This window comes from Uloborus diversus, chromosome 10, assembly GCF_026930045.1.
Source record: "Uloborus diversus isolate 005 chromosome 10, Udiv.v.3.1, whole genome shotgun sequence".
NCBI classification, from domain to species: domain Eukaryota; kingdom Metazoa; phylum Arthropoda; class Arachnida; order Araneae; family Uloboridae; genus Uloborus; species Uloborus diversus.
Window position 1 is genome coordinate 35343239 of NC_072740.1, and position 10886 is coordinate 35354124.

Genomic DNA, 10886 nt, shown 5'->3' on the forward strand with positions numbered 1-10886 from the left:
AATATAGGTTAAAATGGCATTGGAGACATATTTATTTAAAAAAAAACTCTTAGACCCCTTATTTGTACCCCTATTTGGTACTTTGACTATGAAATTAACACATATAGTTAAGGACAACACTAAAGTGAAGTGTCAGAAGTCCCCATCGATCCCGGTGGAGCTCAAAATTTTATTCAAGGTCAAAGGTCAAAAACCGATTTTTCGCAACTATCTCTTAAACGGTAAGTGTTATTGTAAAAATAGGGGATACAAAGATTGAAAATTAATAGATAATTAATAAATAATTAATAGATAATTATGCACAAACGGGAGGGGATTCAGTGTATGGGTCAAGGGGTCATACCCCCTCTCCCTAAAGCGATAAAATAAAGTCTAAAACTGCAGTTCAAGGACTCAAATTTCTAAAAATTCACCCTAAAATCCCAATTTTTGTCCAAATATTGCACTTTGACTATGAAATTACCATAGAAATAATTAGAGATATCATTATAAACGACATTTCAAACGTTCCCAACGAATCCCAGTGGAGCTAAACGTTTTATTCAAGGTCGAAGCTCAGAAAGTCAATTTTTCACAAATATCTCTTAAACGGTAAGTGTCTTAAAATAGAGGATACAAAGTTTGAAAACTATGCATTTATGTACATACAAGCGGCGATTTAGAGGCTGTGCCTTGGTGGTCTTACCCCCCAGCCCTCCCCCCCGTAAGCGACAAAATTAAAGCTGCATTTTGATGACATATTTCGTTGACCTTAAACCCCCTATTTGTGCCCTAAAATTACTTTGATCCCTTTCTGATAACGAGTACTTCCAAAACCAGAAACTGGATCTGCCTAGGTGTTAAAAAAGCCCAATATTTGTGCCCCCCCCCCAATAAATGATAACATTCATAAGGTATCGCAGTTTTTGAAACTTGCAAATAGTACTGAAGCTCCTTTTCTTTCTTTCGAGTGACCTCGAGAAACTACACTTGACCGCTATGCTTATCCCCTCTTACGATTCACACCCCCCCCCCTTCAAATTGAAAAGATCAAATTACATTCAGGGGAGAGTGGGTGCGCTTAGATTCCTTTGTATGAGCAAAGTCAGTCGCACAAGTGCTCCTATTAACAGGGAGTGATTCTTTGTTGTGAAAAGTCGGGTTTATTGATACTATTTTTGATATGAATACGTACCCTTAACAAATAATTCTTCAAAGATGCCGCAAGATTGCTTCATTTGCAATAAATCTTTGACTGACGGTGAAATTGTTACTGTTGAACGCGGACTAAAATCTACAATTGATTCAAGTAGTGCAAGGAACGATAGGTTTGTTGAATACTTGAAAGACAAACAGTCGGTGGATCAGTTCATGTAGTGTCGCAAAATGTACACCCGAAAGTGGGCATTGCGGCAGCTAAAAGACAACAAGAGACAGAGGCCAGTACATCTCTGAGTAGTCCACCTCGTACTAGAGTCCTATCAGGTGAGACAACATTTTGTTTTAAAAACTGTTGCTTAATTTGTGGTGATGAAGCAAATGAAGAGACTGAAAAGAAAAAACAGCAGAATATACGGCGTAGAATTTGTCAAGTTGCTACTCTTTCCTTTAAAGATAATATTCTAAAGATTGCACATAATCGTTCAGATGACGTAGCAAAAATTGTTATTGCACGCATACAATATGAATACGATTTAGTTGCTGCTGAGGCGGAGTACCATTCTAATTGCTACACTTCATTTCTAAAGAGTTCTGTAGGTCTTAAAGCAGGTCGTCCTGAAAATCCCGCTGTTACTATGGCGATGACAGAAATATTTGATTATATTGAAAATAATGATGATTGTCAGTTTTCACTGTAAGAACTAAAAAATATTTAAAACTGAAAACCCAGATGATAAAACAATCAAAAACAGATTAAAGTTAAGGTATGGCAATAGAATGATTATAACCGAGAAACGTGGAAGTTTAGCAATGATTTGTTTACACTTAGCATGATATACTGAACAAAGCTTGGTACGAAAATAAAAAATAAAAAAAAAACAGCAAAAGAGGAAAGATTTAGGGTACTAAAGACTGCGGCAGAAATTATTCAAGAAGATATTCAATCTGTCGTGTGCGACATTAACAATTATCCCCCGCCATGTCAAATGTTTGAAAATATTAATAGTGACATTCTGGAGTCATTGACTTAATTTTTGGAGCAAATTATCTTAAAAAGAAAACGATCTAAATTGGAACATTTGAAATTAATATGTACTAATGTCAGTCACTATATTATGGCTGCTGTTCGTCCTAGATCTTTCATCTCGATATTACAATTGGGTCTCTCAGTTTTTTTTTTCATCGACGATTTGGATCTAAACGTTTGATACAAATTTTCTCGTCTTTTGGTTTAAGTGCTTCGTATAATGATACTATGGCGTATAAAGCGGCTACAGTTTTTAACCATCAGCCACATATTTTACCACCAGAAACCGAGACATTTATTCAATACGCAGCAGACAATGCTGGTATTAACGTACACACTTTAGATGGCCATAACACTCTACACATAATGGGCATAATCCAAATTATTACTCCTAGCAGTTCAGTTTTAGCAGAAGATCCTTTTTCGCGAATGAAACAAATTATTTCAGCGAAAGATTTTGCAGAAAAAGCTCATGTGCCAACACAAGAGTACCACAATAATGGTGTAGTAGGATATAGTAAAATAACTGCTCAGAATATTAATTATGAAAGTGATACAACTTCTTTCTTACTCCGGAAAATAGATTTGTTATGGTTGTATGGGAAATGGAATAATTTATCGCTATCAGGTTTAAACGGTTATATTGAAGGTTTAACAAAGAATAATATGGATTTTTCAATATCTAGAATTTTGTTCTTACCATTTATTCACCAACCTGCAAATAACTACAATAGTATATACACTACTTTACTTTGTGCTTTGGAGAATACAAAGCATTACTTGTTACTTTTGATCAACCTTTGTATGCAAAGGCTAGAAAAATTGGTGCTGCTGCACCTGAAGAATCAGATTAGGGATAATAGGTACTGAGAGGCATCTTATATCCGTTAAATAAGGGATAATGTTGTACTTGTTTCACCATTTTCACATAATTTGAACCAGAAAGAGTTGAACTTCATATAAAAACGTCTTTTCAACATATTGTATAATTTACAAATTAATATGCGCTTTTTATAATAACAGTTATGTTTTGAAATAATTGCAAAATAAAAAAAAACATTTTTTGACCTTTGACCGTGCATAAAATGTTTATATTAAGTGGGATCGATGGGGATTTTTTATATTTCATTTATAATTGTGTATTTTGTGTCTCTGCCAATTTTCAGCTCTATGTGAATTTTTCCGATTTTTTAAGTTTTTTTTTTTGTTTATTTTGACCTTTGACCTTCCATAAAATTTTTAGTTCAAGTGGAATCGATGGGAATTTTTCATATATCATTCACAATGATGCATTTAAAGTCTGTACCAATTTTCAGCACTGTATGAATGTTTTCAATTTTTTTTTTTAATTTCAATTTTGACCTTTGACCTTGCATAAAATTTTTAGCTCCACTCGGATCGATGAGGACTTTTGACATTTCACTTATAATGATGTTCTTAAGGTCTGTACCAATTTTCAGCTTTATGGGAATTTTTCCGAACTCGAATGTCTATTTTGACCGGACTACATGTTCTTCATTTAAAACGAAATTCTAATCCGCGTTTTAGAAATGGTAAGGAGTAATTGATAAAATAATAATAATAGTACACCTAGATATCCTTCTTTCGAAAACAGCTCTGTTGACTCGATAAAGTAATTATGCCTACCATAATCAGTCTAAAAGGATATATTAACTTGAAAATAAAAAAAGAGATCATTAGCGTAATGGAGCAACTGTCTTCTGCCCTTTAATTACACTCAGCGGGGAAAAAAAACACTTCAAAATATTAATTTCAGTAAGTTACCGCCCCGTAGCCAGGGCTAAGGTAGAAATACATGAAATACACCACCAGCTCAGTCATTCCAGCCGAGGACTGCAGTTTCGTGCTTATTAGCACTCATCACTCTTGGCTTCCTTAAGAGATTTCCCACCTCCTGCTCAGTCACTTCCTAAGCCGGGCTGATGAGTGCTAATAAGCACGAAACTGCAGTCCTCGGCTGGAATGACTGAGCTGGCGGTGTATTTCATGTACTTCAAAATGATTTTGACATTATTTTTGTTGATTCCTATATGAAATGACCCCCCTCCCCAATCCAAACATGACCACCATTCTCCCCTATCACGTTTTCAAAATCGCCCCCCCCCCACTGTTTTCAGTTTTCGACAGTTCCATAGCTTTTTTTTTTTTTTTTTTTGGAGGGAAGAAAGCAATATATCAGCCATTAAAACTCGTCTGAGAGGCAAGAGAGGTGCAAATGTCAAAAGCATGAAATTTTAGACATTAAAGCAGGAATTAGTAAATGGAGGGAGCAGATCCAATCTTTGACTTAGCAAAAGCTGAGGCAAAGACCCCAAGTTACGTGACTCAGCAACGACGAATGGTTGACATGTTCTGCGTGTAACTAGCGAAAGAACCCTGATTTCTTCCAATGCTTTTCTTTAAAATCTATCACGTGACTTGTGGTGCTTCCTTCACGAATGAAAGTCTTCACTCCCTCCATTTTATCTCTTCTCAATGATTTAGGCCAAGCCGGGAGACTTTCACTGGAGACACAGCCCACCAAAATATTTCAAAAATCAGCGAAACTTATCTTTTTTTCTAGGGGTATGTTTTACAATTTTTTCACTTATTTTTCGGCATAAAACCAAAGTAGAGGCCCATATCCTATGAGCCCCATGTTCGAAAACATTTTCCTTCTGTTATTTTTATTTCTTCTTAAATATTGGAAGCATTGCATTTTGCATAGTCAGAGTCGCATCTCAGATCTTTAGAAAAAGAACCTGCCCGTATTATTCAACGAGAAAGGCATTCCCAGATATAATTATGATTAAAAATGAGTTTAGGTATGCTTATGATACAGCGTTAATGTACATTTATATTTCTGGGGGTTCACTGCTTTCATTGTCTTTTACTATATCTAGAAGTGACAAACAATGGAGCCGGTGCATCCCTAGAAATATAAAAACGTACATTAATGCTGCTTTATACGCATACCTAGGTTCACTTCTTAATCGTAATTATACCTGAGAGTGCATGTTGAATAATACGGGAAGATTATTTACCGAAGATCTGTGACGTGACTCTGGCTATGCAAAATGCGATACTTACAATATTTTTAAAAACATTTTTACAACGCAATTTTTTTTCGAACATGGGGCTCATAGGAGTGAGTTCTTTACCGTGGTTTCATGCCGAAAAATAAATGAAAAAAATTGTAAAACATACCCCTAGAAAAAAAAATTGGGTTTTGATCATTTTTGAAAAATTTTAGTGTGGAATATCTCCCCCCCCCCTTTCCCAACTTCGTATACATGTTCATGCTTTAAAACTTTGCAACTCTCTAGCCCCTCAGAAGAGTGTTAATGGCTGATATAATGCTCTCTTACCCTCCTAATAAAAGTAATAGCTACAAAACTGACGAAAACTGAGAAAAATGCGATTTTTAAAACGTGATAGGAGAAAATGGTGGTCATCTTTGGATTCAAAGGGTCATTTTACACAAGGATCAGCAATAATTATGTCAGAAGAATTTTGAAGGCATTTTTTGCCACACAATGTTATTTCTTTTGAACCTTTTTGCCGAAATTTACAAATATGAAATGTATATTGCTAAAAGTATCCGGATACTTTCATGGCCAAATTTTCTGCAAATTTAGAAATATAAAAGATGTATTCCAGCATATGAGGCATACGATAACATACGAGGGGTGATCCAAAACCCAAAAGTAATGCGTCAATTGCTTTAAAATTTATTTCTTATGCACTTACAGTGTATGATATAAAATAGGTAACCTTTCTTTACCTGAGATATTTCTGCCCAGTTGCTTCGCATAATCTTTTTCATATTGATTGATTAGAATGAATGGATCTGAAGCTAAAAGAAATTGTTGTTACTGGGTTTCTGGCGAAAAAGGTTCTGCGGCTAAGAAAATCCATAATCGCTTGAAGAATGTTTATGGAAATGCTAATTGCACATCAGCAGTGAGCACCTTTGGGTGAACAAGTTTGGAAATGGAGAAAAAAAAACTTTTAGCTAAACCGAGAAGCGGGCGATCAACCTAAAGCCCTAAATCGTAGTTAGTGACACGTCCGCCATATTTGTTCTAAATATTGCGTTCTTTCTAAGTCTACTATAATGAAGTAGCGCGTTTTTCTTCTTGATTGTGGATTAACATGGAGTTAATAAATTACCACTAAAAAGAAGCAAAATACGCTTCTTCACCATTGCAGACATAGGAAGAAATCATCGCTTAGCCCCAAGATGGCGGTCGCTACTTTATTTACGATTCAGGGCTTTAGTTTCGAGAAGACAGGCACGTTACAGTTCAGAATGTTGCTGATGCATTGAACTTCTCTTACAGCTCTGCCCAAGGAATAATTACTGACTTGGCTCACAAGTCAGCTCACAAAGTGCTCTTTTAGCTCACAAAGTTAGTTTTTAGTTGATTCCCAAGAGTGACTTTAAAATAGTTTAAAAAATCATGGGTCAACAAGTTCATGAATTTTTCAGAAATGGTTTTGATACCTCGATTCAGTGGTGTCACAAATGTGTGTAACTTCATGGTGATTATGTTGAACGGTAGTTTTGTGTGAAGGAAAGTTCAGGTTGTTATTTGTGTGTGTAATAAATTCTGCGGTTACATAAATTTTAAATATTTATAAAAATTAAAATGGAAATAGGCATTTTTGAAAAAAAAAAAACGCTTTTATCTTGGTGCACATAAGTGGTATTGTTTCGAAACCTGATTGTACTATTTTGTGAAATTTTCAGTTTTTTCTAGATTTTCTATGCCTTTGGATTTACGCCTCAAAAACGTTTTTTTCAATTTGCCGTCGATCCGCAAAATATACGCGTGATTTAATTTTCACGCAAACATGTGGCTCCAATATATCCCTTATATGCCCAAAACCGCAGAACAAACGGTCTCGTAACTCCCCAGAAACTCGAAAAGAAAAACATCGAATATTTGAACTGTCTGGGTAGCTTTGGTTGTACTGGTAGGCGGTGTATTGACCAGATCAACAGAAGTGCATCGAGTTAATACTGCAGACAAACATAAAAATGAAGCTTAACACAAAAGTTTGGAGAGGCACTTGAGTTAAGCTCACATTCAGTCAGTTAAGCAACTTATCCCTGTCGCGCCAGTATGCACTTCAAGATATTCTGAACTGCAGCGACAAAATAAGGCATCAGATTGCTGAAACTAAATGCCAAATTATTTTTGTCACGGATTACTCATAACCAACATAGTGTCAATGAGCTAATATAAAGCAAATGAAACGGAATGTATTATTGTATGCTTGCTAGTTATTTCTTGTAAGGATTCATAACATTTTTTTGATGAAAATTGAAAAACACTAGTAAAATTTAGCAGTAATACTCTTTTTATGAGACAGCGTAATGACAATTTCTCCAAGGAGCAAGACAAAATGTTTTTCATTACTTTTAAAAACTAACACTTAAACCAACGTGGTGCGAAATACTATGAGTAATACTATGGTAAATACGAGTTACAAATATATAGTGCAGTACATAAAATGAAAAAAAATTCTGCTTAATTTTTGAATCAGCGTGTACCAATAAACAAACACAAGTTAAATCACGAGGAATAATATTAAATTCGAAAATAGTATTAGCATGTCTACAAAGCTTTAAAAATAATTTCATAAATTTATAATTTGTGTTAATATCACTTTGTAGGAAGCATAAACATGTTTACCGAAAGACCATGGTCTTTTGAAACAAAATACAGCACTAAGTTCATAAATTATACTATACAATCAACATAATCAGGGCTTTATTTGCATGGGACTCACAGGAGCTCAGGGCCCTATCTTCTTTCAATAATGGGACTTGATATGGGATGTCATAATTGGAAAAATTTTGGCTATTGACTCATTAAAATATGTTCGGGAAACTATGGGGTTCCGACACTTCTTAAGTTTTGTGCAGCTCTATTCGGAATGATAAACTATTCACGTAATGAAGGACCACATTTTTGTGGATTTCAATCGATTAAATAGCTGCAATGGTTGAATTATACACGAAGTATGACTTTTGAAAGTGAATTTCAATACTTGAGCCGTTCTATGGACAAACCATGTTAATGAACTAAATATTAGGAGTTTTGAAGTAAAAAGTTTTGAACGCAATTGCAAAAGAAGTTTTCTTTTATTATTTATAAAATTATTTCGTGAACTATATAAATAATTATTGTCGATTATCTAATACATTAATTAAAAATAGTTTTCAAGAAGTAAGGCAGGAATGCAGCAATTAACGAAATTCATGCAAAAAATTTGCGGATAACCTTCAAAACAGCAACAAATAAAAAAAATAATACTGATAATAATTATAATAACAGAAAAGTCATTTTTTTATTCACATCTTTCTTATTTCGATTAAAATTGGCATTTAGTATTGTCCGTATTTAATTATGGCAAGGTATTAGTGAGAATTAAAGAAGAAGGATCAGTTGCAGGAAAATGACTGCAAAAATAAATTCTGTACTTATGAACCAGAAGGACGTAAGTCACATTATGGTAATTTTGCAGGTGAAAGGAAAAACTTCTTTCTGCCGCATGCAAAGGATGGGGTGTGCGCTCTTTTAACCCAGATAAAAAATTGAAAAGGATAAGAAATTGATTTTTTTTAAGGAGTTATGTTCACATGGCTCAATGCAGAATAGGCTTCTACATACAATGCACTAATAAACGAAAAATCGCAATTTTTGGACTTGCGTCAATCTGGCTCCGATGTACAGAATTTATCTTTAAATTACTATTTTGTTCAATTTCAGAATACTTGCGATTTTGAATTTTTTCATAACGTGTGTGCCCCTATCTATGACTCTCTTAAAAAAGGAGCACATAATAAGTTTCTAGCCTTCTTTTTTTCTCTTTCAAATGTTCTACACAGAATCGTTTTACTGCTAAAGAACATTTCGTTTAACCGAAAGCACTGGAACTTGATTTTTCTAAGTTGTACTGTATAATAGTTAAAGAAGTTCTTCTGGAGTCAAACGACCTATTTTCCCGTATACCTTTTTATAATTTAATACTGATTTCAAAAAGCAAAATATGTTTATTTTATGAAAAATAGAAAACCATGTGTAAGCATAAATTGACATAAAAGTGATAAAATTTCAGTCAAAACCAACTATTAATATAATTTTTAAAAGGAAAATTATAAAATTTAATGCGTGTTTACTTAATATTTAAGAGTATAAGCGTAAGAGCAATCAATCGTAGAACAGAATTTCAAAAACGTTTCTCATAAATTCAAATTTTGATTTGAAATCAGAGTATAAATAAACTATCAGAGTATAAATCAGTCTATAAATAAACAAATGAAGTAAAAACAATTGTTATTAAATATTAACTTTTTAATTAACAGATATTTCTTATGGGTCAAAATTGAAGTGGAGGTTACCATTTTTTCCGCTTCTAAAGATAAAAATAATGTGAAAGTTTTTAACTTAAAAAAAGTAGACCAATAAGCATCTATATGTACGGTTAAATTATATGAACGTTGAGAATTCACATTAATTTGATTTATTGAATAATTCTCCAACTTGCATAAAAGTTATTTCCTCACGGGAAATACAATGTCGGTTTTTATCATTAATTTTTATTTTATTTCTTAAACCAAAAATATATTTATGATGTGGGCCATTTTCTTGCTTTTATAGGGATAGTAATATGTGATTTCTTTGTGGCATTTTAATAAAGAAGTTTGAAATAATCCAGTATACGCAAATTTTAAATATTTTTGAGCTGTTTATGAAATACTTCACTTTTGTAATAACCAAATCAAAAAAAAAATTTAAGAACTTATTCTACGTAAAACGCTTTTTCAAATAAAGTTTGCTTGAAATTTTGTTTTATTTCTTACTTACGCTCAAAATTTCCACCTATGAGTTAATACAAAAGCCTTGAACTAGTAAAAACTGAGCGAAAAAATCTTAAATTTTTGAGATCTTTCGTGAAAAAAATATTTAATTACTATTTCCTTAAAAATAATTAGTGGAGGGGACAGAGAAACAAACTTATATACAGATCTACAAACCGACAAATTAGCTTCCCCATCTCCAAGCCCTACTTTAAAATTTCCCCCAATGCTTTTTTACTCTAGTAAATTTATTGTTGGTTTTTTCTTAAATTTTAGCGGCATTTTTCCGATAAATTGAGCCTTTTTTCAGACTTTTAAGCTTAGATGTATTTTATAAATCACCAATATAATAGAAAAAATACGCCTGTTCACATGTTCGTAGTTGGCGTAGATCCAAAGCTTTCAACCAATTTGAATAGTATTATTTAGTAAGATGTTTCCGGAATATGATAGAGTAAACTCGAAATGAATTTTTCAAAAAAAATATTTTATTATTGTTTATTTTGACTGAAATAATGTTTTCGTCTGTATGAAATCCTCAAAACTGTTGCACCTTTTTATTTTTATAATTCTTTTGAATTCTGAGTAAATCAGACCTCTCGCTAAGTACAAGAAATCATTGCACCTTTTTATCTTTATACAATCGTGTAAAAAAGTACAGGAATATAATTTTATACGAACGATTTACATAATAAATTAACTGATTTTAGCAAAAATTCATTTTTTACCTTGCGTTGCTGATTGTGCAGATGATTAACGTAATCCAAAAGGACAATAATCGAAAATGAAAGAAATTCAATACTATTGGAAGCTAAAGTATTGATTATGTGTTTACTCCATTAATCT